This window comes from Anas platyrhynchos, chromosome 5, assembly GCF_047663525.1.
Source record: "Anas platyrhynchos isolate ZD024472 breed Pekin duck chromosome 5, IASCAAS_PekinDuck_T2T, whole genome shotgun sequence".
Taxonomy (NCBI): Eukaryota; Metazoa; Chordata; class Aves; order Anseriformes; family Anatidae; genus Anas; species Anas platyrhynchos.
Genome location: NC_092591.1, coordinates 38,917,906 through 38,940,796, shown reverse-complemented (window position 1 = coordinate 38,940,796; position 22,891 = coordinate 38,917,906). Strand labels below are relative to the sequence as shown.

Sequence of the window (22,891 nt, the reverse complement as noted above, 5' to 3'; positions counted from 1 at the left end):
GCTGTCTCCTTGCTTTTGTCTAGACAAGGGAGCAGTATCCTGGGCTGGGTCTAAATTAACTTTTCCTGCATAGTAAAATGTTAATTCTTTACCTGTTAAAGAGCAAAACATTTTGTGCCCGGAAGTGTCAACAAGTCTCACAAGAAGCTGCTTAAACTCAACCTGAGTTCAGTTCCCTACTGATCCCAATTGCTTGAAACAGGTGACATTTGGGTCATTTTAGAAGGTCTCCAGGTACTCTCTGCTGTCTCATTTTGCCTCAGCCAGTGTGCACAGCTGGAGACTGCAGGGAGCACTGGGCTTCACCTGTACTGCGAGAGGCACTTCCATTTCCCTGGGGAAAATCATCAGGCTCAGGACTGAGTCAGCCCCAACATCATTCGAGCAAGATGGTACTGTACATGAACAATTTTGGCTTTCATGCCACCCTGAGAGCTGCTGTACATCATCACAGTGTTGATGCTTGCATACTGGTCAAAAGTCAGAGATTCAGTCTTTTATCTCACACAGGGATGGCTTGAGATATAATATTCTGATGATCCCCATTTTTATTCATTCACCTTTTGCTGACTGTCTTTCCCTGACATGTCTGAACATTCAGGTGAACACTGAGCAGATTTAGGTCCTCTGAATATTACTTTCCCAAGGTCCAAGGACCTTGAAACAAATATTGATAACACTATGTTAGACTATGTAGCTGTGTTAGACTTTTCTGTGAGCTTGATAGAAGGGGCCTTAACGCCAGTGGTAATCAGGTTACCTAGCCCTCATTTACAACAGCACCGAGGTGTAAAAATTACAGTGATGGATAAAATCAAGGAAAGTAGCATCTGATAATGATAATGCAGATGCTTCAAAAGTATCTTGCTTTTACTTCATTACGCATTGGTTATATAAAACAGAAACATACAGCAGATGTGGTAAATAGTCCAAAGCAAAAGGCTTCTGGTATGAATTCTCCCTAACTGTAATGAAGTTATTGACATTTCAACTATCAATTTAAACCACAGAGCTCAGGTAGACTTCTTGAGGAGAACAAAAAAAGCATTGTTCTAATAACTAAAGCAAGCACTTAAAAGTAAATACAAAAAACACAAAGCTACTTTCTGTGTGGTATTTGGTCCCTGAGGTTGTAAACTGGCTGTTTTTGTCTTTATTTTCTGGTTCTGCAGACTGTTCTCTAAAAAAAAGAATTGGTCTCAGAGTCCAAAAGCAAGTCATCTGCAAAATTAATTTCAATGATAGAATGCGGATTGTTGTTCATTTGGTTTTTGTGTATGTTCTGCTTATCTTCATAACGGGAAACATCTCTGGAATGTCAGAATTAAAATATCTACGAAGTTATTTTTAATCATCACTGCCTACAAAGCTAAATGCTTTGTTTTAGCTAGATTTTATTTTGCTAATGAAATCAGAAGTTTCTAGAATGAACATGATGTACATCAAATGTGCTAGAATAGTAATTTAAGGATTTTCATATTTGTGGAAGTCCTGTGAGAAATGCAAAATTTCTACTACTCAGACTCCTCATAGATTTCTGATGTTGTAACTCTCAAATAATAATTATTTTTTTTAATCCGAAATGCTGTTATATCACAGCCATCATTTTATCTTCTTGGATGCTGTTTCTATTGGAAAAGATACAGGTTTAATTATTTCACCCTTAGAGTCTTTCAGAGTCTTTAATCACTCAGCCCAAGCTCAGGGTACATAGCAATCATTATATGGCATACATTTCAATAAGTGAAAAATAGCTACACAATAACAAATTGCTTCCCCATCCCTTAAATGTATTAATTTTCTTCTCTCCTCTTTGTCTCACCCCCCAGAACTTGGAAACTGGTGAGTATTGCAGACGACTTCTCTCCTTTAACTAACTTGACATAATAGCTCCCTTTTGTCAATGGCAACTGTGTGCATTACTGGATAATGACAGGCTGAAACCCATGGTGTCTGTCACTCTCTTCTTTTCCTCACCAGCTCTTCCAGGTGTATGCTAATATTTTATCAAATGAGAAAGTTCTGAAATCACTTAACCTGATCATGAATTTATTACTATTTTTGAAATAGGAATAATGTGTCTGTCACACGCATTATTACCAATTTTTTTCTTTCTCTACTGAGAATATTGTTATTAGCCAGGAGGCATCAAGATCAATAGAGAAGAAAGGAAGCATCCTGTTCTCTCTTGTCCTGTCCTGTCCCCTCCTGGTTATCCACTAAATGCAGTTCTAATAGACTGATACTTTATGCTGGATTTCAGTTCTCTTTCATTTTATATGGTTCTCTTTCATTTTCCGCTCAGAATATTAGCAGTTGTTTCTGTTTTAACTATGCTCACAGCCCATAGATGTCTCTTCAGGGATGCAGAAATGTGTACACCCACATAGTTCACTGGTATTCCTCCAAGAAAACACTAGTCTAAATACCTTATACTTCCAAATCCGTGCAAATACATTCACAAAAAGTATGCATATCTCTCCAAACGATGCAGCTATGCTTAGCCAAAGGTGCCCTGAAGGTCTTCTACAAATTATTTCTGACTGAGTGAAACAACCACAAATAACAAAATCAGTTCTGAGCTTTGATCTGTTAACTCGATCTCCCCAGGTGTCAGAAGGACCAATATGCAATTGTTTTTGAACCAAGCTGTATAAAGGAATGCCCTATACCTCACTGGAGATAACAGCAAGCATTGTATTACCAATGTAAAAGTTTGCCTTTACTTGCATGCAGACAAAAAACTATGATATACCATACAAATATTACATACTGTGTACAGGCACTAAGAGAGTATGAGAAGATGGCAATGGAGCTGCTTTGCTGAGCAGAAACAGACAGAATTCATGACAATCAATTAATACAATAAGGAAGTCATGAAAAGCGGGATCTCAGAAACCACTTTATTGAAGACTGAGGTACAGTTCAAACAACACAAGTCCTTGAACCATGAAAGATAGTAAGGAGGAAAAATTGGAGTATTTCAGATTTGCACTTTCCAATTGGATTCACTTTGTGAGTCTCTAAATGACAAAGAAGCTTTCCCTTTAAACAGTCCTTGGTTCAATAATAATGTTTGTTACCCATTTTAGCTATTCATAGTGTCCTCCTTTAGCACAGGATCTCATTAACCCCAATCTTATAACATAGGATTTTACTAATAACCCATTCAACAGAGTTGCCAACAGGCACAGAGGCATTAGGCTCAGAGTTGAAAACCTATGTAGATCCAAAAAGTCAGTGACATGTAAATATATTTGAGGATCTGAGATAAGCATTGCCTGTTATCACTGGGGGATGGTTATGGAGTGCTGATGTTAGGATTTTCGAAGTCCAAGTTGTTGCCTGACAAATGAATCTTCCTTATCACCATCACAGTACTACTCGAAGGCAGACCTGGAGTTTCTGTGAAAATACATGTAGTTTGGTGTTGGGTTTGGTCAAACTCCACGTGAATAGATGACAATTTCTCTTCTGAGTATATGAACTGGTTACTGTGCAACAGCAGCTTTTGAGCAACCAGCCAGCTGTGTTTCTTAGCCTCAGGTAAATACCAGGCAAATCCAGGTAGCTCACCTCCACAGCAAGGAAAACTCAAAATACCTCAAATTTAGCCCTGAGTAAGTCTTCACACAAAAACCCTTTTTCTTAAGTAGCTAACTACCTATAAATTCACAGCCTTTTTTTGCAACATACGCACATGGCCATATGTAACTGCAGTTTCCACAGACACACACACACCCTGTAGAGCCTGATGAGGGAAACAAAGTTTGAACCTGCATCTTTCAGGAGTCTCTTAAGCACGTACTTGTTGTGTGATTTCAGTCAGATGAGGGAGATGCTAGAGCAGGCACTGGCCTGCTCCAAAGAGATTCACTTTATCCTATCAACTCAGGATGAAAGGCTCAAGTCCACAAAGGTATAAGGTGCCTAACTCCTGGGAGGGTTACTCCCTAGAGAGGAGCCAAGCAGCTAAGTACTCTTTTGTCAATCTAGACCTCAGCTACCAAATGGAGTCACTGTGGTCTACCCCTTACTTTAAATAAACACCAACTGAAACTTGTCACATATGGCACCTAATTTTGTCAAAGCCTGCCTCAGAAGTACTCAGCCCTCACTTTATCAAAAAGGCTTTTGCCAGAAACAGCAGGTTAGAAATTGGAAGAAAATGAATCAGAATATCAGGATAGATGTGGTGCCTTTTTTTTTTTTTTTTTTTTTTTTTCCACCCACAGTGAATTAATAATTACCATTTTCAGAGTAGCTGGAACATTACCAAGGATAAAAGACCAACACAAAGACTGCTACAGAGAGACCTTCTTTCATAACCCTAGTAGGAGCAAGCATCTAAAGGAGAATTTGGATGCATTTACTGGATGTACTTTAGCAAGTTTAAATACAGAAACAGTGAAAGAACTTTTATAACAATTTATATGAGCTCAACAGTGATTGCATTTTAACAGCTGCTGCTGGTCCTCTGGGCCACTGCACTGTAATGGAGTCAGTTTTTCTGCTGAAAGAAATGATTAAATTGTTCACAGAGAGTCCCTGAAAAGGTGTCAGTATGAGCAGCTGGAAATTTAGGATCTAACAACTTGAGCATTGGAAAAAAAATCATCACCGGTTTATGTTCCCCTGTGGAGATAAAAAATGAAAACTTAAATTCTGGCAGAACTCAGTCATTTTCTACAACCAGACACACATTCAATTTTAACAAATTGGAATGAATACCCAGTGTCATTGTTATCCATGTAAACTCAACCTGATGGTATGTGATGTTTGTACCATTTTTAGAGCCCTACATCATTAATGATTAATAGTGACCTACATTCAGTATAGCATTATATTGCTCTCCAGAGTTTCTATATTGCTCACTAATGAAATCTAGCTACTGCTTTGGGGAGATGGACAGACTATACTGTATTTTGGAAGGTTGTATGGAGAAGGAAAGCAACACAAATGCTTGTTTTAACTGAACCCTCTGGAGAAATTTAAGTGATTATTATCCACACTTGAGTATGGCTCAGTTTTGGGAGTTAATATTTGTGTCGTTAAAAAGAGTACCCTGGGGCCTTTGCCAATCACTTGGGTCTATCTTTCGCACCTTACACAAAAGGCCTATGATAGCACACAGCATTCCAACAGTACACAGGTGATGGATTTGTCCACAAAATTTGCCATGCAGGAAATTACTTCAGCACTACCCAGAGTCCTTGGACTTTCTTTAGCAAAGTCTCAGATAGTAATGATCTGTGAGTATGTAAAGTTTTGAATGCTGGTTACTTAAGAGCAGCTGTGAAATATCCTGCCCATCACATGATTGTGCCTGGCACCCAGGATGTTGTAACCATTACTGTGTGTGTACGATATTCCAGCCTGGATAAAATGGAAAAGTGCAGCTCTGGAGCAGATGGTGCCAGACTTTCAACAAGTAGCTCTCACTGCTTATTCTAGAAACTGCTGGAGGCTGGGCAGTCTGGGAAATCTGGCCACTGTCTTAGGTGTCTGAAATGGAATTTCTTGTACTCATTGGGAAATCAGGCCTTTACTTATTTATTTATCCCTCAAGCACTAGAAAATGCTCCATGATAACACTATACCAGATTGCTACATACAGCACGTCTTCACTTCCAGATGGGAAGTAGTGTTGCATTGGGTTCTTTGTAAACTGAGTGATCTTCATAGAAAGATATCTAGTGACCCAGTTTCTCCTTTCAAAGACTTGAGCTTCTCTGTAAAAAATAAAATAAAAATAGCACCACAGTTTCATTATCAGAGATGACCAGGAGAGATAAATCGTAAGCTGAAGAGAATCAGATTGCAAATTGTCTTTTTGTTCGCTGACACGAATTTGTTTTTCATGTACAGGGTATTTCAATAGAACAACACCCTATGTGTTAGCCAGTCAGAACTGAGGAATCATTCCATTTGTCTTATGACTGATTCAAAGTGTTTTACTAGTACATGCCATAACATCTTTTATCAGGGTTAGCTTATCATTAATCACAAGAAATTGCAGTTGTTTGCTTTAAAATGCTGTTGGTGACTACACTCAAAATGCAAATCTTAGTCATTAAACCATCAGCACATTTATGAGCATAAGGAAAGAAAATTTTTATTCTGCTAGGATGTGGAACAAAAATTTAATATCTGGTTCAATGCATAATTTAAGACAAAAGACAATAACAATTTTAAAACTTGAATATGAACTCTAGAAATTCTTTTTCCTGAACATATTTAATCTGTTATGATCCCTAGTAACTTCACTAGCTGATGATTCATTGAAATTACAGATGAAAAAGTATACTAGCTCATGTTTCCTTCATTGCATAATTCTTGATTATAAGTGTTTTTCACAGTTTTAAATTAATCATTGATAAAGTTTCCAGCACTTTCAGAATTTGAAGAAATATATTATCTATAGGCAGGAGTTATTTAAAGCCACAGAATAAAACCAAGTAATTCTAAAAATTTTATATTTATAGAACTAGATACTATAGTGTCTGTGACTTGTAGACAAAAATTGTATTTAATCTCAACCATAATCAAAGTTACAGATAATGAAAGAAAGACCATCCAAACATATATGAGGAAAGCAGAAGATAGAAAAAAATGAAATACAAAGATAGACTAGGCTAGACTTAATATAGACCTTTTACCATTACCCTCTTTACCATTATTTTCTAGACAAATGAAATAAGCTCTTTAGATTTCCATATAACCTTTCTCTTCAGTATGCTATACAACTATACTTTTATTCGTTCAAATGGAAATATGTATATTTACATGTATTTTTCTAGATAAATTGCATAGACCATCTCTCTTTAGGTTTAGATTTAATATTTCAGATTTCAGAAGAGCACTTGATGCAATTACACAACCATCAACCTTATAACCTAGGTGAAGAACTACTAAAGTATTAAAGAAAAGTTGGGGGAGCAGGACGGGAATAGGGGAAGGAACCTACCTACAAGGCAGGTTCCTAAAGCAGTTCCTTAAGGACTGTTTAAGTACAGTATTATTTATGTGATGTTGGCAGAAAAAGTCTGACACCAGGTAAGGAGCCACCATAAATGCAGAGGAGGCTTGGTACATGAAGAATAGATGACCTCTGGGACTGGAATAATAGAAATTGGATAAACTCAGTAGCAAAAAAAAAAAAAAAAAAAGGTCTTGGATATTAACACAAATAAAAGGAATTTATTCTGTAAGTTAACAAATCACCAGCTGCTAAAGACACAGTGCACTATTCAATAACATAATAAGTAAGACAATTAGTGTGATGTGAAATGGAAAAGGTAAATTAGTCCTAATGTTTATCTGGAAAAATGTTTCCAGAGCATGTATCCTACAAGCAGAGATGATAATAATGTGTACTGAGTGAGGAATAGTTACATGGGACTTGGCTTCACTAAGTCCAAATGAACACATACACATGCAATGAGATGCTTCTGAAAATATTTTCTTTTGTTTCTGCAAGTACAAAAATCCATGGAGAAAGGCAAAGAGCTGCAAACTGTGCTCTAATTGCCACAGAGGCAATAAAATATGTGGAAACTCATAAAACTGCTAATGGTTTTGATCTTCATATGGCTTAGTACCATGTATGAAAGCTCTGAGAAGATACATTTGTTCTGATATTTACAAATGGAATGCTGTAACCATACAAAGCTATGGAGAACATTCATTCATTAGTTCAGTTTTGATCTAATTTTCTACGGAGCAAGATAACATCTCCCACAAAAAGCTCTAAGGCACCACCCAAAATTAATTGTTCTCAGTTCTTAAGAAAAGCCTTTTATCAGTTCCAGCAGCACTAGAATTTGGATGTCTATTGATAACTAGTGATCAACCATCATGACACTGAAAGAGGGAAAGAAGGTACTAGTAACTTTAATGACTAATGGAGGGGGAAAAAAAAAAAAAAAGGAAATAGAAAGGAAATAGAAAGGTTGTGAATTCATTAAAAATTGAGTTATTCATTGATTTACAATGACTAATAAAAGATTAAGTCATACTAACTGATACCATGATTTTTTATTAGGCAAGCTGTTTATAAAGTCTTCAAAATAAGATGGTCAGACCTTCAAGAAAATGGGAAAGCTGATTCAAGGTCTAAATAAGGAAAGGTAGGTTATTTATTTATTTCTCTTTTTTCTGACATCTTCTTACTATATGCATTTATGCATTTTAATCTGCCTTTTTTTTTTTTACTATGTTTTGTGAGACTACATAAAGCATGCTAAATCAACTTATAATGTGTCAGTTAAATAAAGAAATCACAGAGTAAACACACAAATATTCCAGCATCTGCAGTCATGAAACTAAAATACTGAATGTGGAGTAACCATTCACCACTAATTTCATTGGAAAATGTAGCCTGATGAGATACATAAAAAGAAAAGACCTAGGAGAAGTTTTGAAACACCTACAGTAATAGTTTCCTATACAAACAGCTGTTTTATACAAGTATTGCATTTTTTACTTCTCTGTCTCTTTAAATTTATGGTTGCAGAAAGGTTATATAAACTGAACCAAAAGTAAATACAAAATTTGCTTTGAAAAGATGCTGAAATCTCCTGCTGTTCTCAGTGTCCAGTTCTGGTTCAAGTTTTCCTTCCCTGATGCATATTACAAAGCAAAGATTTGATAATAGACTGTTTCTCTCCAAGCACAGAATATTTTTAAGAAGATTTGTTAGTAATTTAAGTTTTATTGCATACAATTTTACAATCCAGTTTGGATTTTATTTTTTGAAAGGGAAATGACCTGTTTCATAGAGATGTTGTGATTGTGAAGTATGTGTATGGAAAGAGAAAATTTTATGATTCCCTCAGCTCCTGGAATGTTGCATGTACTCCCTGAATATTAAATTTCAAAAAAAAAAAAAAAAAAATTCATTCAGCTTTGTAAACAGTAGTAAAGCTGTCAGCCATTCCATGCAAAGACTGCGTTTGGCATCTTGATATGTAGCACAACGGGCTACAAGAATATTATCTTTCCAAGAAGACAGGAAGATGAGTTTCTTGAATAAAGATGCAACATCATGTAAATCAAACATAAAATAGCAGTGTAGAAAAGCTATTTCTTTTAGCTGGGAAAGGTAATTTTGGAAGACAGTAACTTAAGACAAATGTAACCTATAACACATCAGATTTTGTCACCACTTTTGACATTTTTTGTCATTTTTTGAAAAACTTTTGTTGAGAATTCATCCAAAAAAATAACTTACCCTAGCATGACATAAAAACTATAGTGTCCTTATCCAAAATGGCACTATATTATAATTAATCTGAGATTACAAATACTATTCTAAAGATTCATTGTGCACTTCGATGTGAATGTGTACATTAATAAATAATTTATGAAATAATTTTACATTAATATTTAATATATTAACAACTAATGCTAATTAACATTAACTTATATACATTCTATAAAAATAATTTTACATAAATTTTAAATTCCCAATGAACTTGAAGAAATCATTAAATATTTTTGACTGTTATAGAGCTTTTAGAATTAACACATATGAGTTTTTAATCAATGTCAAGAGGAAAGGACATTTAGTCTTACTACTATTTTGAGTAATTCTCTGACTACAGAAGTAGTGTACCTTCCTTAGCAAAATGAGGATTTAGGGATTACAGAGAAGCACATGGTAAATGTGGCATGAATCCTAGACACATGAGGATTCCTTGAATCACAGTGTACTCACTAAAGATCTGGTGTCAGTTCTGGATTAGCGTCTAGTCTGAAGACTTCTCCGTTTTCAGGAAAGTTGAAGAGGTTCAGACAATTCTAGCTAGCAAGTAAAAGCAGACTTCACAAATGATCTCTAATATGTGGTCCTTGTTGCCCCATACATGATTCTCTGTTATCTACTGCAAGAAAGATTTGGGAAGGGGGGATTTTTTTTGAGGATATGGTACATGTCTAAAGCTGTGGTGAATGAATCAAAAAGAAAAAAGATTGTCTAGAAAATTATTTTAAAGCCAACTAAAGCTACTATTAAAGTACTTTAGAGGAGAATCCTATGGTTATCACTGCTCTTAAATCTTTAAAATTTTGTCTTTCTCTTTTTCAGGTAAAGAAAGTGTAGCAAAGTAACAAAAATCCAGGGAAGTCAGAACACCTACAGGTTGCTCTTTATGATTCTTTAATGATCTAGCAGATGGGACATCAGGATGACCGTACTGGGAAAAGGCCATCTAAGCCTGCAGACGGCCTGAATCTGTCTTTACTACTAATGGAAGTGTCGTTCCAGGAGAGTGTTTGTGCAGAGAGGCAGTGTAATACTGCCTCAGATAATTGCCATTCTACCATTTTTCTATTCACATTCCAGGACTGGTCACCAGGGCACAAGCTGTTCTTGGCTACGTGGCCCATACCATTGCATACTGACACATGCCAGTTCAAATTCACACAAGGAAATCTTTGTGGTTAGAACCTGAACGCCTGTGGATTAACCTACCACTGCATTTAAATCACTGAAAATCAAAACCCTACTCCTCATGCCTGTGGGAAGGGAATAACATACATCTTGATTTGGTTGCCTTTGTAATAAGTATAATTCCTTGCAGGCTTACAAAGAAAAACAGTCACCTAATAATCTCGCAGATTAAAAACAGAAGCCTATGCTAATGAGCTAGGAGAGCCAAATTCTACTTCCATTTTTAACTGTGCCTCACTTAATGACTTCAGAATGCAGCTCAAGGTCTGATTCATCTCACCTAATTTAACCATCTCAGGCATCTATTTTACAATAGCTAACTAGACTCAAAAGTAAATAGAGAAAAATGAAAAGAACCTTCTAAGATAGTATCTAAAATAGGTGTGGTAGACATGCATCTCTCTTTCTGCTACTAAGTGGGATTAGATGGGTCAAATGGATCAGATGCCTTTTATTTTGTGTTTACCAGCTTACTCTCAGTCTAGAGTTTTTCAGTAGTCAGTAGAACAAGATACCCATCTTCAGTGTATGATTCATCACACGTTTCTCCAAAACTTATTTTGGAATGGGATAAATCCCTTCTGAAGTTGCCTCTGCATCTCTGCTGACTAAAAGAAACAACATGGAATAGAATCCCATCAAAAGTCACTCAAGGATAAATGGATAGGATAAATACCAGCTGCAGACAACACGTCTATTGCAATTGGTAAAGTAAACATTTTTTAATTGTTTTTAGCCAAGTTTAAGTGTTCAGTTTGATCATTATTAATTAGCATTGTTAAGATATAATTGGAGAGGTATTACCAGTTTAGAAGCCCAATGTAACTTCTAAAAATTTAAATAGGGACTGTTCCATCTGTTTAAGTATGACCAACAAAAGCAACTCATTAAAACATCTGCTAGCATGTGATTATTAGTCTAAATTGAACTTCTGGATAGAATATTCAAAATTTATACTGTAATTAAATCGAAGGTTTAAGTTTCCACCAGTTCTATCAGAACAGTTAAACTCCTTCTGTCGTATTTTCTTATGTGTCATGACAATTCTCTGTGACAGCACTAAATTTGACAGAACCCACAATGCATTGCACCAACCCAACTGTTTTAATTTACCTTATAATTCAGCGACTTACTAGGACACATTCTGTATTTCTAAACAAGTGATCTCCTTCAAAGACACTGACTCTTTAATCTTGGCATGAATATTGAAGTTTACACAGATGAGCAAGCTGAACACTCAGTATGAGAGAGCTGCAAAGCTCATTTTGCTAAGAATAGGGGTTACAGGGGTGCACACTGCTGCTACACTACGTACTTGTCTTTACAGAGAAGGGACGATTTGTTCATGAACATAATAAAATGGAGCCATTAGAACAAATGCAAATTTTATAGAGGAAAATTTCACATAGACACTTTTCTTTCCAACTAGTTGGTTCATCTGATCATTCTCATTTGGCTTTTTGTTTGTAAGTTTTAAAGTTTTTATTGTTGCATAATGACAGCTATGTGAAGAATGGTCACACATACCTAGGCAATGAAAAATTGAAAGGAAAGATGCAGATCATTTACCAAATACCTAGACTGTGAGTCAATATATTTTTGGATGCCTCAACTTTTACCAGTGTGTGATGGAAATTACTAAAATTGAGGACAGCAAGACTACTGCTGGTAAATTATGACTTAGAATTAAACCAAATGATTCAAACCTTAAATCAGTAAAATGGCAAAGAAGAACACAGTCATGTATAAAACTTAAAGCAATCAAAAAAAAAAAAAAAAAAAGGATTTGAAAAGGAGTTTGCAGCAGTAGGATTAAAAAAAAATATATAAATAACTAGATCCATAATCTTACCTTGTCAGAAGTTGTCTGAAAGTCTATTTAGTGCCTAAAGTCTAATTCATTCACCATTTTTATCACTTGATGTGTTATGCTGTGTCTCACAGCTGGAGAGTAAACATGCCAAAAGTTGACATTCTAAGCAGCTCTGAAAATATTTAAGTCCCAGACATATTTTCAGAGCAAATTGCAAATTTGGCTTCTGCATTTAAGAAGATACCAAAGGGCATGTGGCTCGGCCAGTGTCCAAACTGGCTGTGATACCTAGGAGGAGTTTACCTCAATCTGATTCTTTCATACAGTCAGTAGGCAATCTGAGAACGGTAGTAGTATTTTTGGAGATCCTGGTTTTGATCCACCATAGAAAAAAAAAAAAAAAAAAAAAAAAAAAAAGGTAATGAGTTTAACAGTGTTAAATCAAAAGCTTCTGGAAAGATATCCACAAACCAGTTCAGTGTGGAAATATTTTCTTGTTGGCTTAAACCTTTAGCTTTTCTTGAAAAGGGAAAAATATATGACCATTCATTTCTACCATAAAAGGAAAAACTACAAATTCAATGAGTTTTGGTCTCAAAGTGTATCAATTGCTCCTTATAATGTTACATGCTAAATCATGCCTTTGATTAAAGAGTGGCTTTTCTGACAAAGTTAGTGATTATCACAGCTTAGGCTATATTTTATAGCAGGCAGATGATTAATTTCCACAATAGTGTGTGTGAGGGCTCAGCTGCATGGTTCTAGCAGGTTTTCTTCCAAAATACCAACAGTTAAAAAAATAAGGAAAATAATGTTTAACTCTTTTTCAAAGTTCTCTGAGAAAAATGGCCCAGTAAAATTTCATTACATGTCCATTTCAGCTATTGTAAAACAAAACAAACAAAAAAAAATGTTTATGCACATTAAAAATAATAAAAAAGTATAATGTATCTGAAAGATACAGGATCATTGACCCTCAAGAATAAAATCCTTTGGATTGTCTGAATTCAAATTATCTGGTGGAAGTGTTCAAGAGGAAGTAAGAACTCCCAAAAAGATTAGGCCAGAAATTTCTACTAAGCAACGGAAGAGGACAGTATCAACAAGCAGAGCCTGTAGTCCATCAGCTTTTCCTTTAATGTGACTGATTATTATCAGTGAATATCTATTACCAAGTGTTTATGAAGGTTTTTGATATATTTTGTTGGGTTTTTTTATTTTGACTCTTTCCAAATCTGAGAGAGCACAGTAGTTCAAGTCAGGAACAACTGCCCAAATTTTCCAGTGACTCTCCATTTATTCAATGCAACTGTCGCTCAATTAACATAAGAACAGAATGTCTGCCAGGTCTCCAAAACAAAAGGTGAGTTCATGGTGATGAGCTGGGACCAAAAATGCCAGAGTACAAACAGTTTTTCAAAAGAATTTGTTCTCTACTACTCAGGCTAGGCCAGATTTTGACAAAACCAGCAGGTTCATAAAATGCCAGAAAGAATTAGTGAAAATGATACCAACACCTGAATACAATCTGTGGTATTGCTGGTTACCAACCACTGTGATGCAGATTCACAAGCTAGTGGTGACTTTAAACCCGAAGCTATCACCCAGATTGCAGCTGTAAGTGTTGGGCTTTTTCATATTTCAGAGAGTGTTCTGACTTGGCAGAATATATTCATATGCAGGAAGTTTATGAGCAGAAGATCTGCAAATTCTGTTATTCAAATGAGGAAGCTGAATAAATTTGTCCAATATACCTTATCCACAGTTCTGGAATGGGAAGAAGATTTTCAATTTATCAACAGAAAAACTATAGGGACAATTAGGGTTATTAATAAAGTGAGTTATTTGCTAAAGCTGATTTTGAGTACCATCTGGTAATCCTGATTCTGGAAGTGTTTCATAGCATTGACTTCTTCAAGATTTTCCTGGAAGATGATATCAGATCTGACAGTGATTTTCAGATTCAGTAAGCTACCTGACAGGAGGCATAATGAAGCTTTTAACACATTTCAGAAAGAAAAACTTGCAAGCATGATATAGTAAAGGTTTCCAGTTCTGAATGGCATTTGCCAGACAATCTAGTAGACTTTTTCACTTGCCTTGTGACTTACATTCATAGCATTTTTATGCATTTACTTGAGTCTTCCTTCTGATCTACTAAAATAATTCAGCTGAAGGTAAAAATGCTGTAAGCAACTGCAAATTTATTATTCCTCCTTTTTAATTACTCTTGTAGATTGGTATTTTGTGGGCTGCTTCCTCTCCAAAGTTCAATTTTTCCCTTGCATGCAGTTAAATATGTGATATCAACAGTTGACAAACTCATGCACTGCTATAGATATATTACAAAGTGTATTTAGCTTTTTTTCAAATAATTTATTTTCTTGCTAAAATTCTGTCCAGACTCATGTTTTACTGGGAAGGAAGAATAAAATGAAAGAAGAGTGAATGAGTGAACAAACAAAAGAAAGAATGATAGTTGCAAGTAGAAGACATCTGAGCTGAATTTTTTCAGGGTAATTAGAGAATCTGATACCTGTGAGAAACAGGTCACATCAGGATTACCTACAGGTGGCTCACTGTAGTGTATTTACACTATCAGCACTTCTCTAATATTACTGTAGATTTTCTAGGAAGAAAAGCAATAAAGTAAAGAAACCTGTTAGACAAAAGAAATAGAGTACAATAAACTTGTCAAATCAACTTGTCTTTCTGTTCATCTCATCTCCTGAAGGTAATCATTACCTATCTCTTTTCTGAATCTGCATGCCATCTGGAGCTTTGAGCAGAGCAAAAAATGTATTTTCTGTTCTATTATAGAGACGATATTCACATTGGTATAAATTAATCTCAACATTTTTATTTTAATGCTGCAAAGAGCAATTGATTGTGAACATACTGACTGTAAATGAAAATAACAGTACACATGTTTTTGCAGAGTACCGTTCATTTTTCTTTATTCTGTATGTGATCATATAGTTGTTATATGTAAATAAAATCATTTGGTTTTACTTAATAACGACTGAGATTTTGGCAAAATCATCTTTTTGTTCTGTTTGAAGTTTAACAAACAGATTTTTAGTTGGATTTTTCTGATCATTCCTCCTGATATATTTTAATCATTTAGAGCAGACTGAGCTCTTTTTTTTTCTAAATTGTAAGCTAACAACTATTTTTTTAGCAGATTTTGTTTTTGTTTTTTAAAGAAATACATTTGCTAATATATTTCAACAGCACCACTAACCCGTAATTATACTTCAGTATGAGAGCATGTTTTCTAACAGGTACTGCCCCAAACAGACATGTAACAAAATCAGTATTTGTCAGTTATAATGTGAATATAATCTGAAAATGGGACAAAATGTCTTTGAAGGCTAATTAGTCTACTGTATCACTGCCACATTCACCGATAGTATTTTTGGTTTTATTTCTTGATTAATTTTCTTCATACTATAAATTCACTAAATATAATACAATAAGATCTGAATGGCGCCACCAAAAAAAAAAAAAAAAAGTGTCATCAGCTGTTTTTTAATATGCAAGCCTAAGAGAGACTCCAAATACCAGTGACAGGCATGTCACAGGCACATACTGCCCCTGAGCTTTCAGCATGCTCTCGGGATTTGGACACTCATAGATTCTAGGTGGGCTCAGTGTGGACCTGGGATTAGGTAGCAATGTAGTTTCAGATCTTTAGTGGCTTAGGATAAAAGAGTTGCCAAGGACAGTTATAGAAATGTGGAGTAACATCAAGAAGACACAATATGGGTAGAATAGGAGTTCTCTGCTGCATAATGCTTCATGTAAAATAATTTGACTAATTAGCTAGTTTAAATTAAATTGGAAAGTTTTTTATCAGGTGAAATAGGTAGTCTAAAATGATCCTGTCACTAGTCAGCTCAGCATCTGCATTCTAACTGGCTAAGAAAATATCCTCATCCCTAGTACTTTCATTTCAATATCTCAGGTTTATAGAATCAGGTGAATAACACCAGGCATTTGCCATGTATGTTTGCTAGGAAAAAAAAAAAAGGAGGGGGGGAGGGGGTAAAAATGATTTGCTGGGGATGATTTATGCGTAGTGCTCTTCAGCTGAACTTCAGAGGAGATGAGACAACACTGCACCTCATTAAGAAAGGCAATGCCTAGTACAAATAGACCTAGGAATTTCAATGACATTTCCAAGGAATATTCTAATCAAAAGCACCTTAAATCAGTGCTTGAATGTCAATTTTTAACTTGCATAGTTCAGATATTTCTCCTGGCAACAGTTCCCTAGTGTCATTATCACTTACTAAAATTTGATACCATCTACTACCTGAGCCTGAATTCCTGACACACAGTACCAGAGATGTAAATATTATGCCAGATTAAAGAGTAGCATGTTTTGACAATTATGAAGACAGACGTTTCTCTTTTGCAATGAGGAAGTCTCAGAAAATATGTAAATGCTTAGGCAGTTAAATTGTGTGCAGCTTATTCAGAAGGGAAATAACAAATACACAGCCCAAAGCTACTGCAGTGTCTTTGAATATGTGTAGCTCTGTCAAACAAAAGACATTTGGCTGCTTCTAAGAAATTTCATACTCCTTTCTAACCTGAAGTCATATAACTTCAGACTCTGATCCTCTCTGATCTCTAGCTAACAGCATGCAAGTAAGTAGCTGCATAAGAAACCTCACTTGGTTCTTGAAGTAGCAAAGGGGAAATATTCTCTGAATCAGGATGGTGAAATCTTTGGGTTTGGGAGTACAAAAGTTTTGCTAGAACTCAACTGTCATTGTAAGATCCATTCTGCAGACACTTCTAGGGGTCAGACCATCCTGGGGTTGCTATCTCCAGAATATGGTGCTTGAAATTTATTTTCTACTAACTAGAATCTATTAAGCTACAGTCTCATCACAATTTTAACTGGTTATAATAATTTCTTTCTTAGCTAGAACATTTTCCCTAAATTCTCCACTTAATTCCACAATATATCTGCTGTGGCTGTTATGAAAGTTATTTTTACATACAAGGATAAAGGAGGATAAAGGATGTGAAAGAGATTATTTAAAAATAAAAAATAAAAGCTTAAAAAAAGAAAGCTAAGTAGATAGTACAGTAACTTCTTTGAACACATATGTAATTGTTTTGTTGTTTTTTTTTCATGTTCATGGGTACATCATACTATAACATTACTTGGTATTAAGAACAGTGAACTCAAATGTAAATAACTGCATGCCATCTTCCTTTTTTTTTCATTGTAATTTGTTGTAGAAAGTAAAGAATTCACACTTCATATCACCTTGGCTATGGATCAAGTTCAGCCATAATTTGCACTAGTTTTCATTTTGTTCACTGGATTACTTCTTTATGTGTTCTTTCATTGTTCAGTAGAACTATTGAATTTATGATGATTTTTATTCCCTTGGGTGGATTGAAAGTATAAAAGCAGTAAAGCTACAAAGTTATACAAGATGAATGTCTAAAGGTAAGACTGGTTGATACAAAGACAATAGATGACTTCATGTAGGGAGGATAAAGTAGAGAATCAGATAAGGAAAATATGAAGTAAAGGGAATTTAGCAGGAATTTATGACATTACTTTTTAATTTAATTTTAATTTTTGCTATGCATGGCTGTTAAGATTGTCTGTACAGAGTTGTTGTACTGGATCAGAAGAAAAGAGGGCACTTCTTTACTGTGAGGGTGACAGAGCACTGGAACAGGTTGCCCTGAGAGCTTGTGGAGTCTCCTTCTCCGGAGATATTCAAAACCCACCTGGATACCATCCTGTGCGAGGTTGTCTAGGTAACCCTGCTTGGCAGGGGGGTTGGACTAGATGATCTTCAGAGGTCCCTTCCAACCTCAACCATTCTGTGATTCTGTGAAAAGTCACCCTATTTGATGTGTTCTGGTAGCAGCTAGTGGTGGTATATGTTAAGTAGTGGACAAACCTGACAGTGTAATAGAGGTGATGCTGCAAACCCTTCACAGGGGTACACACCACAGGTCTCCCTGCTGACCTCCATACCCTGTGATCTCTTCAGCACTTGGCCTGGATACTCTGGTCCCTTCAGAAGCCAACTACTCAGGTTGTCTCAGTCACAGAAACATGCCCCATGCGTGCACACCTGGCCCCCAAACCACTTCACCTACTCACTGATTAGTCTGCCCTGATAAATGACTAGCAACAAGATGCTGACACGAGCACTCACTCCAGTTGCTGGCACTCTAGCTACACAGGCTAGACTCTTGTCACACAAGTGACCCTTGCTCCCCACTCCAAGACAAGCCACAAGACAAGGCCAGACAAGCCTTGTCTGACCAACTGACCAGATGCCAGTTTATGCATGGCTTTATCCCCTTTTTCCTTTAGTCTTCCACATCTGATCCTCCTTGAACTCTCCCTCTCCCCACCTTTGGTGGTTACCCTAAACATTTCCAAATAAATTTGAATCCTAAAATGCTCCCTGCAATTTTTCATCACAATGAAAAAAAAAAGAAAAAAGAAAGAAAAATCTGTTTATCTTTGTTAACACTGATGAAAATGGAACTGAAGAACTGATGATTGCAGATAACAGCCCATAATGTGCTGCAGATCTTTCTCCTGAATGCTTTGTATCCCCAGAACATAGCCACCACCTATTAGAATTGAGGTGACCAAAAACAGGGTTTGAGGCAGGAGTGGATAATTTTTCAGCAATTTATATTCAACAGAATTCCATAACCTGGAGGGAGAATATATATATTCTTCCAATGTCATTCTTATAAACTGAATTTTTGAGGCTGGACCTAATTGTAATTTCTGTTTTACCTACAGATATGATTTAAGGAGCACTCTTGAGAGTCCAGCCATTTTAGAGTCATTCTAGTTTTAGTTATAGCATCTGCATTTGCATCTCAAATTCTTCAGTGTCATTTATTAAGGTGACTACTTTCTGGCTGGTACTGATTGCTCACAAATGCTTTGTGACTTACAGTGTTTACAAAATCAAGCTGCTACCTGCTTCCATTCCAGTATTATCAATATCTTTCCTAACCCTGTCAGATCACTTACAAACAAAGAAAAGTATGGTGCTCCAGCTTATTCCTAGTTCTCACCACAAAGGGTTTAGCAGAACTTAGCAATGTGTCAAATGCTGTTTTGACAAGCACTTTGTATTTTGCATGTCTGTCAGTACTAGTTCTGTCAGTTCCTGCCCTCACCCTTCCACACAAATAAGGCCCAGAGTTTAGTGTGCTGTTTTATTGTTGTTGTTGTTGTTTTGTTTGTTTGATTTTCAGGGAAGGGTAAAGATTGGCAAGAGGGAGCAATGGTTCTGTTGTAGAACCTTTCACATTAGGGGGGGTGGACTTGTCAGTTCAGTCTTCTGAGCTACTTTTTCAGTGGTTCAGACTGGACAGTCATTAACAGTTTAGAACAGCTGACACAATCTAATGAACTATTCCCTCTGTCCAGTTTCTAACACCTGGATACAAATCCCCATCCTTTCCCCTGTCCAAGCCATCAAGGTGAATGAGAGGGGCAGGGATAGTGCAAAAGGAATGTTCTAGGGAGAAATGCCATTGCTACATTTTTGTTCACCTTTTTAGCAGACACATTCACAGCAAGAATACTCCACAAGGTATTTTCGTATTTCCTCTGTGTACCATACACATCCTAATGATGGAGGAATGCTTCTTGCCACCCAAATTGCACCAAAGACTTTTCAACATCTTCTCTATCTGTGGAATCAGTTATAAAAAGAAATCATTTCCCTAATTACTGAAGTATTTATAAAGAATCTCCCCAGTGCTGAAAGTCCTGCAAGAAATTCATGCTTTCTCATCACCACTTAGAAGTTATAATTTCCAGTTACTATCATATATTGATTTTAAATATCACTCCTGCTCATTTTATATCACTGGTTTGATACTTATGCAATGAACATATTACATTTCTTACAGGAAATAAGATGAGGGAATGCTTGTCATCAGGTAACCATATGTTACCTGATGGAACATGTAAATCTTCTATACAAAACTCTGATATGTTCATGTAAATTATTTGGACAGCAGAGCAGCAAAAAATCACAGAAAAAAAAAGTCACCTATGTCTGAATGAGAATCTGAACACCACAACCTCAGCACAGTGCTTTGGTATATGTTTTAAGTAAATGCTTTACATCGCTCTATACTGACTATGGCAAGAAAGCAGAGACTGAACATGACTCACACTTGAGTTCTATTAAAGTCAATCTACATACAGTCTTAAAGCTAATGCTCAAATGATTTCCTGAATCAGATCCCCTATGAGCATCTCCAGTCTGTCTTCAAGCTTCTTCCAGCTTTCAGAATTCAGAGAAATTATACCTCTCTGTTCATATTGTTATGTAGTATATCAGGTAACAGAATAATCAAGGCTCAGTAATCATGCTGATGCAGATGAGAAAGTATCTTAGATAAATAAAAGCATGGAATGTTTTACTAATGCTGCTGTGTAGGAAAATACCATAAATGAGGATTGAAATACTCCTCAGCCACAGCCTGACCTAATCAACTGGAGGCCATCTTGAACCTTCCAGAATGCATTCTCTGCAAATACTGCATCAGTAACAACGTGTATACTTTTGGCCATGGGTGAATGAGCTCAGAAGTAGTATCTTTGATGATTCTTTCAATACATTTGTTCACTCTGAGGCAAGAAAATTGTCCAATAAAATTTGGCATACAAAAAGAAATTCAACTTTGGCTAGAAGATAAGCAGTTACATCTTTTCAATGCTTTCATTTTCTTGTGAAAAGCCGTAAGCAACCCTTACTGTAAGCATTGCAATTGTACAATGGAAAGACATTTTTCACAGTTACAAATAAAAACAAGCAGTCTATACTGATAAGCAAAACTCCAAAATGATTAGACATCTTATATTTTTGTCTCACAATCCATCAGATACAAGTTTAAGACTATTTTTAAGAGTTAAAGGTTGACCTATGTAATGGCCATGACATGGTTACAAAATGTGGTTTATTTTGAGAGAGGGATCTGAGGGGATATTCATTATTTTTATATTTATACACTTAGTGAGGTATTTAATTACCTCTAAAGAATAAGAATTCACTAACTGAGAGATTCTTAGGGTTGTAATTCATTAGCAGGATGAAGTATGGAAAATATGCAAAACAATTGGCTTGCACAGGAGAGTTTTAAAACAAATGAGGGCATAGTATATACAAATGAGCAAATATAATGAGTCAACCTTTGCAATCTCTGTAGTTTACATTGAATTCTAACTCTGTCACTCCACACAGAAAAATACCAAACAATCAAGTGCCTAAATACTGCACATGAAATAGAGATAGGATTTAGAAGTCTCCAACTTTAAACAATGCTGTGATAGATATGCTCACTGGCATTCCAAGATTTTACAAAACATTGCCACATCTGGGGTGTATCTCAGTTTCCAAAACATTCCAGAAATGACAGATGCAGTTAATCAGAACTGACCATTATATATATCTTACTGATTTCTTTGGGTTTAAAATATCCACTATTAAAAACAGGCTTGTTATCCTTCCCAAAAGGTATGGGAAATAAGTGTGAAGATATAAAATTCATATGATGTTCAGTCAGAAGAAAATGCTATCGGTTACAATTATGTATCTGTTGAAGAAGATGATTCTGGTTTCAGTTCAGAATTATTTTATAATAAATAATATTTTTCTTGGACTGGTTTGAAAGCTTACCTCTGAGTGCTGTGACTTTATTATGTTTATTACGCGCTTCACTTTCCTAGGAAGCCGAAGGGGAAAACAACATCTATCAAAGGGAACAATTTCCAAATCAGGCCTGCTATATCCAGGCAAGCTGCATCAAAATAACAGGCCTTGTAGGCTTGGCATTCAGAGAGCGATCTCTGCTTTAAAAGTACCTGGCACCCATGATTTTTACTGCCTGTCAGCAAGAGATCATTGGACAGATAACTTCAAATGAGTAGCTGACTAGCCCATCCATCAGAAGTCATCCCCAAAAAATTGCCAACTTTGCCAATTATCACCTCTCTTTTTCTCTTTGTATGAGGATGCTGAGGAGGTACAGCTATGAACCTCAAATTCAGATGTGTTTCTGGTGTCAGATTTCTTTCTGGCCTAATTGGGAAAAGATTCATACACGTATGATTCACTGAGAACTTGCTTGAGCATATGTGATTCCTCTCCAGTGAGCTTATTCCACCACCCTAGTCTCTGCTGAACAGAATTTTCTGCTTTATGTGAAACTCCACGGACTTTATCAATGACCAAATTCACTAAATGGATATTCCATTGATTAACTAACTAATTTTATTTCCCAAAACTGTTGGGAAGATTGAGAAATAACTTTGAGACTTCCAGGGTATGGTAAGAAACATCTCTTTCTAGCTGATAAAGAAAAAGCCTTTGATCTTCAGACATGCCCAAAATGAGAGCATGAGTTGGAGAAAACTGGCTAAAGATCAATCCAAACAAAATGGAAGAGAGATTCATAGCTGGAAAACATCTACTTTTAAGTAACAATTAGAGCTGACTGAAATTTGTGAGACATATCTAAAGGCTATGCTGGAATGATGTCTTCCCTGCTGATTTGCCCATCTTATGTCTAATAGCAACTTTCTTCTTTTATTTCTG

General features: G+C 36.0%; 2 long non-coding RNA genes across 15 annotated transcripts in view; one reads left to right on the top strand and one right to left on the bottom strand.

Annotated features, from left to right (window-relative positions):
* LOC106016894 (uncharacterized) overlaps nt 1–22,891 on the bottom strand; it is a 313,059-nt gene that overhangs the window by 165,171 nt on the left and 124,997 nt on the right. Inside the window, exon 4 of one of the 11 annotated variants that reach the window (XR_011809727.1) lies at nt 12,306–12,634. The exons of the other annotated variants lie outside the window; for them this stretch is intronic. This is a non-coding gene — a long non-coding RNA (uncharacterized lncRNA). The remainder of the gene's footprint in view (nt 1–12,305; nt 12,635–22,891) is intronic. 11 annotated transcript variants of the gene reach the window in all.
* Nucleotides 1–22,891, top strand: part of LOC106016902 (uncharacterized) — a 54,865-nt gene that overhangs the window by 6,298 nt on the left and 25,676 nt on the right. For 3 of the 4 annotated variants that reach the window (XR_011809731.1, XR_011809730.1, XR_011809729.1), the window contains exons 2-3: nt 8,045–8,129; nt 10,088–11,159. This is a non-coding gene — a long non-coding RNA (uncharacterized lncRNA). Of the gene's footprint in view, nt 1–8,044; nt 8,130–10,087; nt 12,309–22,891 lie in introns of those variants that run through there. The other variant, XR_011809732.1, reaches the window with a different exon arrangement.